Consider the following 12,346-nt stretch of genomic DNA (forward strand, 5'->3'; position numbering starts at 1 on the left):
TATCAATATCAAATTTTATTCTCATTTATTTTCTTTCCCTTTCTTTTGAATTTTCTTTGCACTTGTGCACCTTTCATGTTGGGATATATCTATTTTTTTTTTTTTTGAAACTGCTAAATTTGTTTTCTTTCCTCCATAGAAAACATTAGAGAAATTTACAAAAATACATTCTGATTTTCTATAGTGTAAAGAGCATTTTTATTATGTGTAGCATAAGTCAATAATTTTTAATTTATGGAATTCAACGTGTTGTGATCATTCCACAGTTTCATTATAGAAGTCAACTTAGTTCCTCTGAAGCTTGAAACAAAATTTGTCTTCAAGATAACCTTTTTGAAAAGAATCCATAACTTTTGTCATTCAGCCTTTTCACAATTCTTTTAGATGGGCTTCTTTTTATTTCCACTTCTACACAGTATATATCCACACATACTGGAATTCTTGGAACCTAATTTCTTGAAATTATTCACTTAAGATTCTAGAAAGAGTACATTTGTATTTTGGCAAATGATCTAATATGTACTAGCCTTTAATCTGTTTATAACATTGAAAAGTCTTCTTACATCCATTTTGTTAATATGACCTTAACAAAGCAAAAGTTACAGGTCTCATTGTCACCCCTGCAATAAATTTACTGTAATGGAAGTATAACCTGTGTCTCAATTTAGCCATATTAGCATTTCTGAACACTATGATCAACTGTACCCATTGTCATATGGAATGAGCCTATAAATTTGTTTCTAATCTCAATATTCCAAAAATATAAAACACAAACATAAAATTAGCTTCAAAATTTACAGGCGAAAATTTATTATTTCATGATATATTAACACTTTATAAACCAACAGGAATTTAAAAATTGCCAATGAATATTTTATTAGATAAGGGCATTTAAAGATAAAAACTAGATGATCTGTTTTCCCACATGATATTGGGTTAGTATTTTGCTGATACAATAAAGAGCACTAGTTCTTAAGCCTACTTCTTAAAATCTCCCATGAATGGATAGGCTAAAGAGGTATAATTTTAAATTGATGCAGTTGGTTGAGATTATTTCCAATGCCAATTCACTGAGGATCTATGATTCCTGTATGTTTTTCTCTCTTTTACATTATTACCTAGTCTGTTTTTATCATCATTTTCTTCAGGCAATTTAGATAATATTTTGTCCACATAATTTCAAAGATAGATAACTTGCACTTAAGAAATGCAAATATACCTTGACACATAAAATTGGGTAATGCAGTTAAATATTATGGATTTCATCTTACCACCATTCTATTTCCAGAACTCCATTACTTAGTATCAGACCTTGCTTTATTACTTGATTATGTGCTTTCTGCCACAAAGCTGGAGTAATTATTTCTGAAATAGTACTATTGAAAGGATAAAACCATCATCAAAATCTATTCATTTTTTCAAAAATGGTGTATTGCTCACTATTGAAAAAGAACTATGTGAAATCAAATATTGTTTTTCTATTAGTTAATTCCATCATGCCCATTTGCCTGTGTCTCTGAAATTCATCACAATGGCAATGAGGAATCACTGAAGTGGGAAGCTAACTAAAGGGTAAGAGTATTTGTAACATTATGTTTTGAAATAATTTTATATAATAGGACATTGTGGCATTTGTTTAAAAGTTCAATGAGAAATGTAGACTATGACTTCATTGAGAATTTATTTTTAAGACTCTAAGACACTTCAGCAGAAAATTCAGACTAGAAATTCAAAGGGCAGAACAAAACCTATTAAGTAATTCAGCCCATTCTATAAAGCCAAAGAAAAAGGGTATGAAGATGTAATCATTCATTTTCTGAAGGCTGAGATGTTAGAATCAACTTAAGGATGGCGAGGATATTTGTAACATGTACAAAGATTCAGTGGCTGCCTTAGGTTGACAGCAACTGTCTGCTTTCTTGTTACTAAACAAAGTCACGCTTACTGGGAGAAATTATAACCAACATTATTGAAAGTGAAAAGTATAATGCAATTTATTTTTCACATTAAGTAGTTCAACACAAGAACTCTGTGATACATTATTTTTCTGTCATTAACTTCCATCCACATAAGTTGATTTAGGCTGATGATGAACTCCATTATATCATCATATTTTCAATTGTGTAAAAGTGCAAAACAAAAAGAAGATAAACTTCCTTAAATTAATGGATATCATAGGATTTGTTTTAATTTTTCATGTGAAGACATTTAGTCCTACAAATATGGCTTTATTTTAAATGTAGTTAATTACCATAAAATAAAGTTTTATAGTGGAAGACAAAAATGGGAAAATGTTCTAGATTATGGTCTCTAAAATGTAGAACTAATTGAATAATTTAAGGAAACGTTTTTGAGAGAAAAACTCTGAAAAAATGATATTTTTTCCCCAAATTGTTCATGTTGTAATTAAGTTTGGTATATCTTGAGGAGTATTATGTGTCTTCTGTATAAATGCAATAGGTATTTTTTTAATGATTTTTAAACAAAGGAAGGATAAGTTATATCAGAAGATTATGATATTTTGAACTAGTATCATTGATATTCATCTTTATATCCCCATATTGGCCTACATATATCTACTCAAGTATAAATATATATACTCAAGAAATGAAAGCATGAATAAAAACATGGGCTAAAGCCTGAATAATGTGCTAAAATATATTATGTAAGTACAATAAGCAAATTCAGTAGGGAGCCTTATATTTACTTGCTATCAGATATTTTAAAACAGTATGCATTTGACTAAGTTATTTTACCTGTATTTTAGTTTTTGACACATCAGCAAATATTAGTATACTTTAATTTCACAAATATGTTTAATTTTTTTTAATCTTGGGTATAGGGTATTATGATTTTAAGTAAATTATAACATCCTTGAAGGTAGAAATTAATAATATACTCTTCTGGACCATAAAAGGTGCTGGAATTTCTAGGTTGAATTTAAAATCATTTAAATTCTTATCACTTTATTTTTACAGCAGATTTTAGACTCTGACTTTATAATTTTCAATAATTCCAAACAAATGAAACTTTCTCATGCTTGTCTTACTTACGCTTATTTAAACTCAATTTACTTTACAGTAGTCAGTCATTAAAATAAAATAATAAACTACACCTGCCTCCAAAATAAGCAATCAAAGATTACTTAGCAGATTTTCAAGTTTTGCTGGTTTTCAGTTCGGTCAATTGGAGTAGATAAATAAATATTCCTAACAACATATACTCTATATTATTCATTAAGATATTTTGCAGTAATTTGGAGAACATAAATTAAAATTGATTCCTACCTAGCACCACAAAAAATAAATTTCAGATATACTAAACTTAATAATTTGAATAATATTTTAAGAGTAATTAAAGAAATTGTAGAGACTATCTTTATAATTTTGGGCTGTAAAAGGCCTTACTTAGCATGACACTATGTAGCAAAATGTAGAAAAGGAGATTCTGTAATGGCAAAGACATTACTTAAAGCTAAAAAAGCAAAGTCCAAAGTCATAATGAAATTTTATATGTAAATATAAATAACATAATTAGCTTCTAAAATTCACTAAGCAAGGACAGCTTCTGGGGAAGAAATGAAAATGCCTAAGAGGGATTATAAAATGATCAACTTTTTATCAATCAAAGCAATTTAAGTAAAAATGAGATATCTTCTTTGTACACAGAAAAATATTTTACAAAAACCAATACTGATGACAATGTGGGGAAAATCGCCACTATCATGAGTTAGTTGGGTGACTACATTTATAGATTTATACAAATAGTTTGGAGGTCAAATTTGAAATGTACATAAACCTTTGCTGATGAAATCTTCTAAACATTTTTCATTCAGAAAAAAATCACATTTTGACACATACATATTTACATGTATGTTAAATACATTATTTATTTTCTTTTTTTGGTAATAGCAAAATTCTGAAAACAATTTAGGTTGCCATCGGGCAATTTAGTTCTAAATTATGGCTTTTTACATAATGACTTACAATAATATCTCTTTAAATATTTAGGAATGTTTTTTACATGGAAAGACATGGATATGTATTGTTAAAGAAAAAATATAGAACAGTATATTCCCATTTTGTGTTAATACAAAACTTGTGCATGCATAGAAAAATTTAGAAAATACATCCTGCAGAAATGTTTACACTGTATCGCTTTTGGGTAAAATAATAGGAGATTTTCCATTTTTAAAATAGTTATCTGTATATGAAATTGTCATATCATTTTAAAAAATCAGGCCTGCCTTCAAGGACTTTAGAATCAAGTTAGACATGCAAGATAAGGAAAATTTATATGGTCAAACAGTCCAATATTTAATTAAATTGTTTTCTTATGAAGAAAAAACATAATTTAATTCTGAAAATCTTTATATGTTTTCACTCCGTTTGTTCACTGATGAGATATCATAACCGTTAAAGTAAAACAAACATGCTGTCATACCTATGTGATTGAAAAAATACATACCATATGTTATTTTACTTTTAATATTTTTTTACTTTCTGAAACAAAAGAGATTGTATGTTAAAATCGCATCCAGCTTAATGCCCAAAAGAAATTATTCTTTTATAATTAAAATAGATTTTATTCAAAATCATTTGCAGAACCACGAGTAATTAACAACAGAATTTTTTAAACCTTTGCTAGCTAGACCTATTGCTGGTTAGATGAATGATTCTGGCAGTATTTTACCTGAGGCAGTTATGTGGACTATGCACCTTTAACATTTATTTCGCCTATAATAAATGTTGTGCAAATCAATCTTCTTGATATGGCATTATGAACAGTAAAGCTTTTATTTTTAATGCATTTCCTTGCCAATTTGGCCAGAATCCAAGTGAAAATTAGTTCTAATTTACCAATTTGAAAATATATCTATATCAAACAACAAACAAATATAGTCCAGAATAATCCATTATAATCTTAAATCATTTGAGAACAGAAATTTCATTATGCCAACTTTGTTCATTCTAATGTGACAGAACCTTGCTTAGAAATATAAACATTTTTAGTTTTGTACGATCTATTGGTTTCAAGTTAAAAAGCTTTCATCCTTCCATTACATATCACTTTTATGAAAGTATAGAATTCTGAAAGTTAACCCTGACAAATTGTTTGCAACCTTTATATTTTTGTAGTTGTTTTTTATGCATCTTTAAAATTCTGCTTTTAATTAAATAATTTATATTTCATATTAAAATAATTTCTATATTTAAATGAACATATTACACACTTTCCTTTTGAGGACACTTTTTTACTCACTTTTGTACTCAATATTTAAAGCATCATTCCTATTGTATAATGTTGTTTATAATGATGGATATAATTATTTTCTAATGTTCTGCTGACAAAAGTAGAGAAATGAGGAACTATAGTTAACTTATGGGGATATGCAGTTGGATGAACTGAAGACAAAAAGCTGTACATGCTAAAATATAGTTATTATAGTTAATCTTAAGAGTGATTTCTAAGACTGGTCCAGTAACAACCCCTTTAGAGTAACTCTTAATATTACTATTACAACTCATGTGAAGACACAGAAGACATATTTACATAGTCAAACCTGATGAGGATTGCATGCTAATCAATAGATGCACATTCTAATAGGGGTATAAAAGTACATAATTGCTAGATAAAATGTTAGAAAAATTTTGAAGTCTTGTTTATTCTGTCACATTCTTGTTCTTATGACGATAGTAAATAAAAACTGATCATATCACTTCCAAGAGATGACAGTTTGCAAATTGTTGGTGATGAAAATATATAGTTGGTACCCAGGAAGAGCCACTGGAAGATCAGACCTAAGACTTTAAGGGTCGCTCTCATTCCCAACTAAACTCCATTTCAGCAGGGCAGAACCAACCCTAAGTAAAAACTGATAATAGTAGAATCCAAATCCAGCAAGATAGCAAACCTGGACCTAAAGTATTAAAGTATTCAGGTACTGAAGAAGGTGTGTTCATTGGAGGCAGATTTCAGAATTATCAGTAAATCATATGCACGTGATTAAACTAAAAATCATAGTGACTTAATCCCATGCCCTTGCCAGAATCTTCTTAGAAAAGTACAGAAAACCCATTTCATATTAAGATGAGCAACTAAACAAACAATAATTAAACTTCATGAAAAATATATAAATAATGAACTTTATCCTAAGTCAATGAATGCATGAGAGAAAAATACGGATATAAAGCAAATGAACTCAAAATGACCTAAAAGAAATAAAGAATATTTTAGATGATATGAAAGAATTTGTAAATCATAAAGAATAAGGTTCAAAAATAAAGTGGATAAGCAAGAATAGGATGTAAAATAGATTTACCAAAAAAAAAAAGGTTATTTCATGAATAAATATTAAACTAGAAGGAACACAAAAGTGAATAGACTCCATAGAAAATATAATAAAAGAAAGACAGAATTTCAAGAATAAAAAAATCAACAAAGTGAAAAGATTGATATACTTAAGGGAAACAGTTTGAAAGAAAAATGTATAGAATGCATGTATATAATAAAAAATAACAGAATTACAAAACAAATACATATATGTGTTAAAATACATTTTTTTTCCTTAAGAAGTAGAAGAATTGATAAAAAGAAGCTTCATATTGATAGGGCTTATTGTGTACCTGAGAAAGTGGTTCCAGAAGAGAACAACCAAAACCATTCTTTATTCTACTTAAATTGCTGAGATATAGTTATATAAACCAAAGCAAGTATGTGTCTTATAATGGAAAGAAAATCCTTACAGCAATCCTTATAGAGATGTGATGTGGAGGCATTTTTGGGACTTGGAGTTGCCCTAAATGATATTGCAGGGACAGATGCTGGGCATTATATATCCTGCCATAACCCACTGAACGTACTGGGGGAGAGTGTAAACTACAATGTGAACTATAACCCATGCTGTGTAGCAGTGCTCTAAGAGGTACTCACCAAATGCAATGAATGTGCCACAATGATGAAAGAGGTTGTTGATGTGGGAGGAGTGGGACAGTGAGATGTGGGGTATGTGGGAACCTCTTATATTTTTCAATGTAACATTTTTTTGTGATCTATATATCTTTAAAACAGACAACTTAATAATAATTTAAAAAACACAATGGAGCAAAATATTTAAGGTATTCAAGGAAAGAAAATGTGAATCAAATATTTTATTTCAGCCAACTGACATCACAAGTATAAAAGCTTGAGACTGATAATTATTGCTATTAACATAGACATTCTAAAAGATTGTTCTCTTGTTCTTAAGCAATCTCCTAGAGAATAAACTTCAAACAACCAAGGAATATCTTAGAACAAACTTTCACAAAATATGTGGTGGGAAGTTGTAGTATATATGAACACTAAATCACAACCATAAAGATGGCATAATTATATGTTCAAAAAATAAAAATATAAAAGTAAATTTAAAAATATGTTAGAAGGACAACAGTGGTTGTAAAGTAGAAGGTTGCTGACTGCCTCATAACTGGGAATAAAATGTTACTTTAAAACAAATGCTGAAAGAGAGAGAGAGAAATGAGAAAATGTTATTAGTTAATTTCATTATTGTGCATACTGGGAACATAAGGAGTTTGAAAAAATATTAGAGAAATTGTAGATTTACAGAAAAATCATGCAGAAAATAGAAAGATCCTGTGTCTGCCACTCAAAAATGCAGTTCCTCCATTAATGACTATTATCATTAGCATAGTATCTTTGTACCAAGTGATGAAAAATATTATTATAATTATTCTATTAGCTATAGTGCCCAGTTTACATTAAGGTTCACTGCTTGTATTGCACTCTTCTATGGCTTTTAAAATTTTTATTCTGGTAACATATGCAATTTAAAATTTTCCATTTTAACTACTTCCAAATATACATTAATAATTCAGTGGTGTTAATTATAGTCACAATTTCTCGCTACCTTCATCACCATTCCCTGTCAAAACTTTTCCATCAACCCAAATAGAAATTCTGTATTAATTAAACATTAATTACCCATTCCCTACACCCACTCCAGCCTTTGGTAATTTGTAATCTAGTTTCTGACTTAATTTGCATGTTCCAAAATTTCATAGCAGAGCCTAAGATATTTTTTCCTTTTATGTCTATCTTATTTCACGCAATATAATGTCATCAAGTTTCAACTACCTTGTTCCATGTGTCAGAACCCTATTCCTTATCATGGCTGAGTAATATTCCATCATATGTATATACCACATTTTGATTACCCATTTGTCTATTGGTGAACATTTGGGTTGCTTCCATCTTTTGGCAATATTGAGTAAGTTCTCCTTGAATATCAGTGTGCAAATATCTGTTCAAGCTCTTGCTCTCAATTTTTTTTTGGGGGGTGGTATATACCTAGAAGTGGGTTTGCTGCATCATATAATAATTCTATACTTAATTTTCTGAAGAAACTGAACTGTTTCCACAGTAGGTGCACCATTTTACATTCCCACCAACAATGTGTGAGGATTCTTATTTCTCCACATTCTCTCCAAAACTTACTCCAGATTTTTTAATAGCCATTTTAGTTGGTGTGAAATGTTATGTCACTGTGATTTTGGTATGCATTTTCTGAATGGCAACATAGGAAATTTAAAAGCATACTTATGAGAGGGAGAGACAATGATAAAACTAACCAATAAAATAATAATTTTTAAACAAATTAAGATGAAAAAATATAACAGCAATAATAGAAACTTAAGGGGCAACTAAATCAAACCAAAAATTTTGTCTTCTTAATAAAAATGAGGGGCTTTATCTTACCCATTAAAAGAAGAAAAATCACAGGTTGCTAAGAAAGCAAAGCCCAACTTTATTATACTCTACATTATCTACAAACACTTACTTGAAACAAAATAAAGCAAAAAATCCATAAGGTTGAAAAGCAAAAAGATATGCAAAGATATAAAAAGCAAGAGTAATGACCTTGACATAGGAAAAGTTAAAGCCCCAAGGAAAAAAAGAATTAAATAAAACAAAAACAGATCCTTTATAGCTTTGAAGACTACAAGTCACGGTAGAGAACAGCAGCACCTTAAATATAACAAAAACTACAGAAACCTTCATGGAGAAATAAATCAATATTAATATGAGGCATTGACATTTCTCTCTTAGGCTAGGACAGATTAAGGCGATAAAAACAATAACTCAAATAAACCATAGCTCAAAAATAAAAACTCAGACAATCAATATGGTAGATATTGATAGTAATACATATTAGTATCTGAATCTGAGACTTATTGAATACTTCTTTTCAACTGCACAAGAAACATTCAGAAAACAATGCTCCCCCAACAAAAATGATAGAACCAGCATAGGTAACCACATTGTAAAATGATTAATTAATTTAAAAATTTGATTTTAAAGTTTCTTTGACTTGGAAATCCAAAGTAAACAGTTATTGGTTCAAAAATGAAACTGGTAAGAGTCTAGAAAAGCGCAATAAGTATATAAGAATCTATTGGATGGTGCTAAATCAATGGTCAGAAATAATTCATAGCCATAAATACTTACCAAAACTAACAAAAACAAACTCAAAACTCAAATTATAAAAATAGGAACAAAGTAAAATAAAAGAAAACTAATAATATAAAAATGCACATGAAAGATTATAATATGAAAATTTCAGAGTCAGAAATTAGAATATAGGCTACCAGAGGTCTGATGGGGTAGGGAATAGATAGTTGATACTTAACTGATGTTTTTCTATTTGGGATGATGGAAAAGTTTTGGTAAGGGATGGTGGTAATATTGGTATAACATTGTGCATGTAATTAACAACACTGAACTGTATATCTGAAAGAGGTGAAAATGGGAAAGTTTAGGTTGTTACTAGAATATTTTTAAAAATACCTATAGTACTCTACAACACAAACAATGAGCCCTAATTTAAACTATGGACTACAGTTAATAGTAGAATTATAATAATATTGTTTCATCAATTGTAACAGTTACCATGCTAACACAGAATGTTAATCATAGGGAAAACTGATGTGTGAGGGGTATGTATGGGAACTGTGTACTTTCTGTATGATTTTTCTGTATACCTACAACTGCTCTAATAAAAAAATAATAATCTAATGAGTTGGAAAACAGAAAAACAAAAGTAGAGCTAATTAAAACAATTATAAAACTGTCCCTTAGGAAAAATATTTATTAAGGAGGCATATCCTTAGCCAAAACTAATCACAATTTCAAAGGAGGAGGTGAATGCACCAAACAAAAACTTTTAAATAACAAAGGGAAAATTAAAATTCTAAGATAGTTATTATTTTATATGACATCATTAAATAACATTTATAGATGTGAAAACCTAGAGAAAATGGATAACTTCCAAGAAAATATATTTTACAAAATAAATCACCCCAGATATGCTGGAATGTTTCAACAGAACACCTTCCACAGGACAATTAGAAAGATGAAAAAAATTTACCAGCCCAAAAAAACCCCACAAAGATGGAAGGTTTCACATGGGATTCCAACAATCCATAGCAAAACAGGTAGTTCCATTGCTACTTAAACTATCCCAGAGTATAGAAAAAGGACAGTATCCTTATTTTTTATGAAGAAGCAACAGCTTTTGTAACAAATCCTGAAAATCTTGACAGAAAAACAACTCAAAACTAAGTTCATTTATGAATATTAATGCAAAATATAGTAAATATGCTAGCAGAGACCAAAAACATGTTAAAATATAACATGTAATAACCAAACTTGGCTTATTCCAAGGAATTAGGTTCATTTAATATGAAAAAGTTTATCAATATAATCCAACTTATTAATAGGAGTAATAAGAAAATATATGATCATCTTCATAGATGTTGAAAAGCTATTTGTCAAAGTTCAATATCCACTCATGATTAAAAACTAAAAATGGCAAAACATGTCTATAAATGAGTAACTGATGGGCATTTGCTGTACAAGAAAAAAATGTAGATAGCCCAGCCCAAAAACCAGCATTTTGTTTATTGGGAAAACAATAAAGGCATTCCTAAGGCCAAGAACAGGTAAAGGATATCCACCTTTCTACAACTTCTATCATTATATTGGCATCATTAGTCATAGCAATCAGACAGAACGATTTTAATAACAATAATAATCTGAGGCATAGAAATGTGAATGGATGATCCCTCCTCCTCCCACTGACAATTTATGGAACCCTACAGTACACAATAAGAAATTACAGTAAAGTAGCAAAATATAAAAGTTATTTAAAAATTAGCAGCCTCCATAGCTAGCAAAAAACTAGTGAGAAGATATGAAAGAAGACCTCATTTTAACAGCAGTAAATATACCAATGAATGAAGACAGAATAAAAGGGAAAGGCAGAGGAACAAAGGTTGAAAGGGAGGGAGGGAGGAAATAAAACTTGTATACCTAAATCTAACAAGAAATGTGTTCATCCATATGTAGAAAATTATAAAATACTCCTGAAAGACATAAAAGTAGATTTAAATACCTTTATAGAGAGGACTTTCCTTGGTTAAGAAAATAATCCTCATGAAAATGTTCATTTGCTTTAAGTAATTTATAAATATGGCCTGCTACCAATAAAAATATCATCATGGACTTTCTTGAGCTAGGCACATTGATTGTAAATTTTATATAGAAAAATAAACTAATGATACTAGGAAATCTGGCAAAAGAGAACATTATATATGGGGAAGAGGAGCTGTCAGTAACTAGACCTACCAGATTTTAAAACACATTATAAATCCTCTATAATTTAAAGACTGTAGTATTGACACATGAATGAACAGAAAGGCTGATGTAGCAGAAGATAAAAATCCATAAATAGATCCAATTGTCTATGGGAATTTCATGTTTAATAAAAAGATGAAAATTCAAATGTTTCTCACACTGTATATAGGACAAATTTTTAAGTGCATCAGAAATTCAATATTCAAAATAAATCTTTGGGGTATTACTACAAATGTGAATGATTCCTTTTTAATTGCACCTAGGAAAGATCGACAGATTGACTATAGTTACCTATATATCTAAAGCTTTTTGAATGGCAACAAAACTAGAAGGAAAAAATTAAAAAGTAAATGATCCAAAACCTGGAAAAATATTTACAATTTAGAGCACAAATATGCCCTATTATAACATTACAAGAGTTTCTAAAATTAAGAGAAAAATGTTCAAAACACAAAATAAGCAAGTGATATAGACAGATGTTTCACAGAAAAAAATGAAGGAAAATTCATTTTAAATATATTAAAAAATTCTCACCTCAACTATAAAAAAGTGAAATATAGATATTAAAACTACATGGGCAAATATCCAAAACTTGAGAAATACACTCCGACTGAAGCTGTAGAGAACGAGGCTCTCTGTAACCTTTCAGTCA

General features: G+C 29.3%; 1 non-coding gene across 1 annotated transcript; it reads right to left on the reverse strand.

Annotated features, from left to right (window-relative positions):
* Positions 1-594: 594 nt before the first annotated feature.
* Positions 595-728, reverse strand: LOC111765303 (small nucleolar RNA SNORA1). The gene has a single exon (XR_002797687.1). It is a non-coding gene; the product is annotated as a small nucleolar RNA SNORA1 (small nucleolar RNA).
* Between the last annotated feature and the right edge of the window lie 11,618 nt (positions 729-12,346).

This window comes from Dasypus novemcinctus, chromosome 15 (assembly GCF_030445035.2).
Source record: "Dasypus novemcinctus isolate mDasNov1 chromosome 15, mDasNov1.1.hap2, whole genome shotgun sequence".
NCBI classification, from domain to species: domain Eukaryota; kingdom Metazoa; phylum Chordata; class Mammalia; order Cingulata; family Dasypodidae; genus Dasypus; species Dasypus novemcinctus.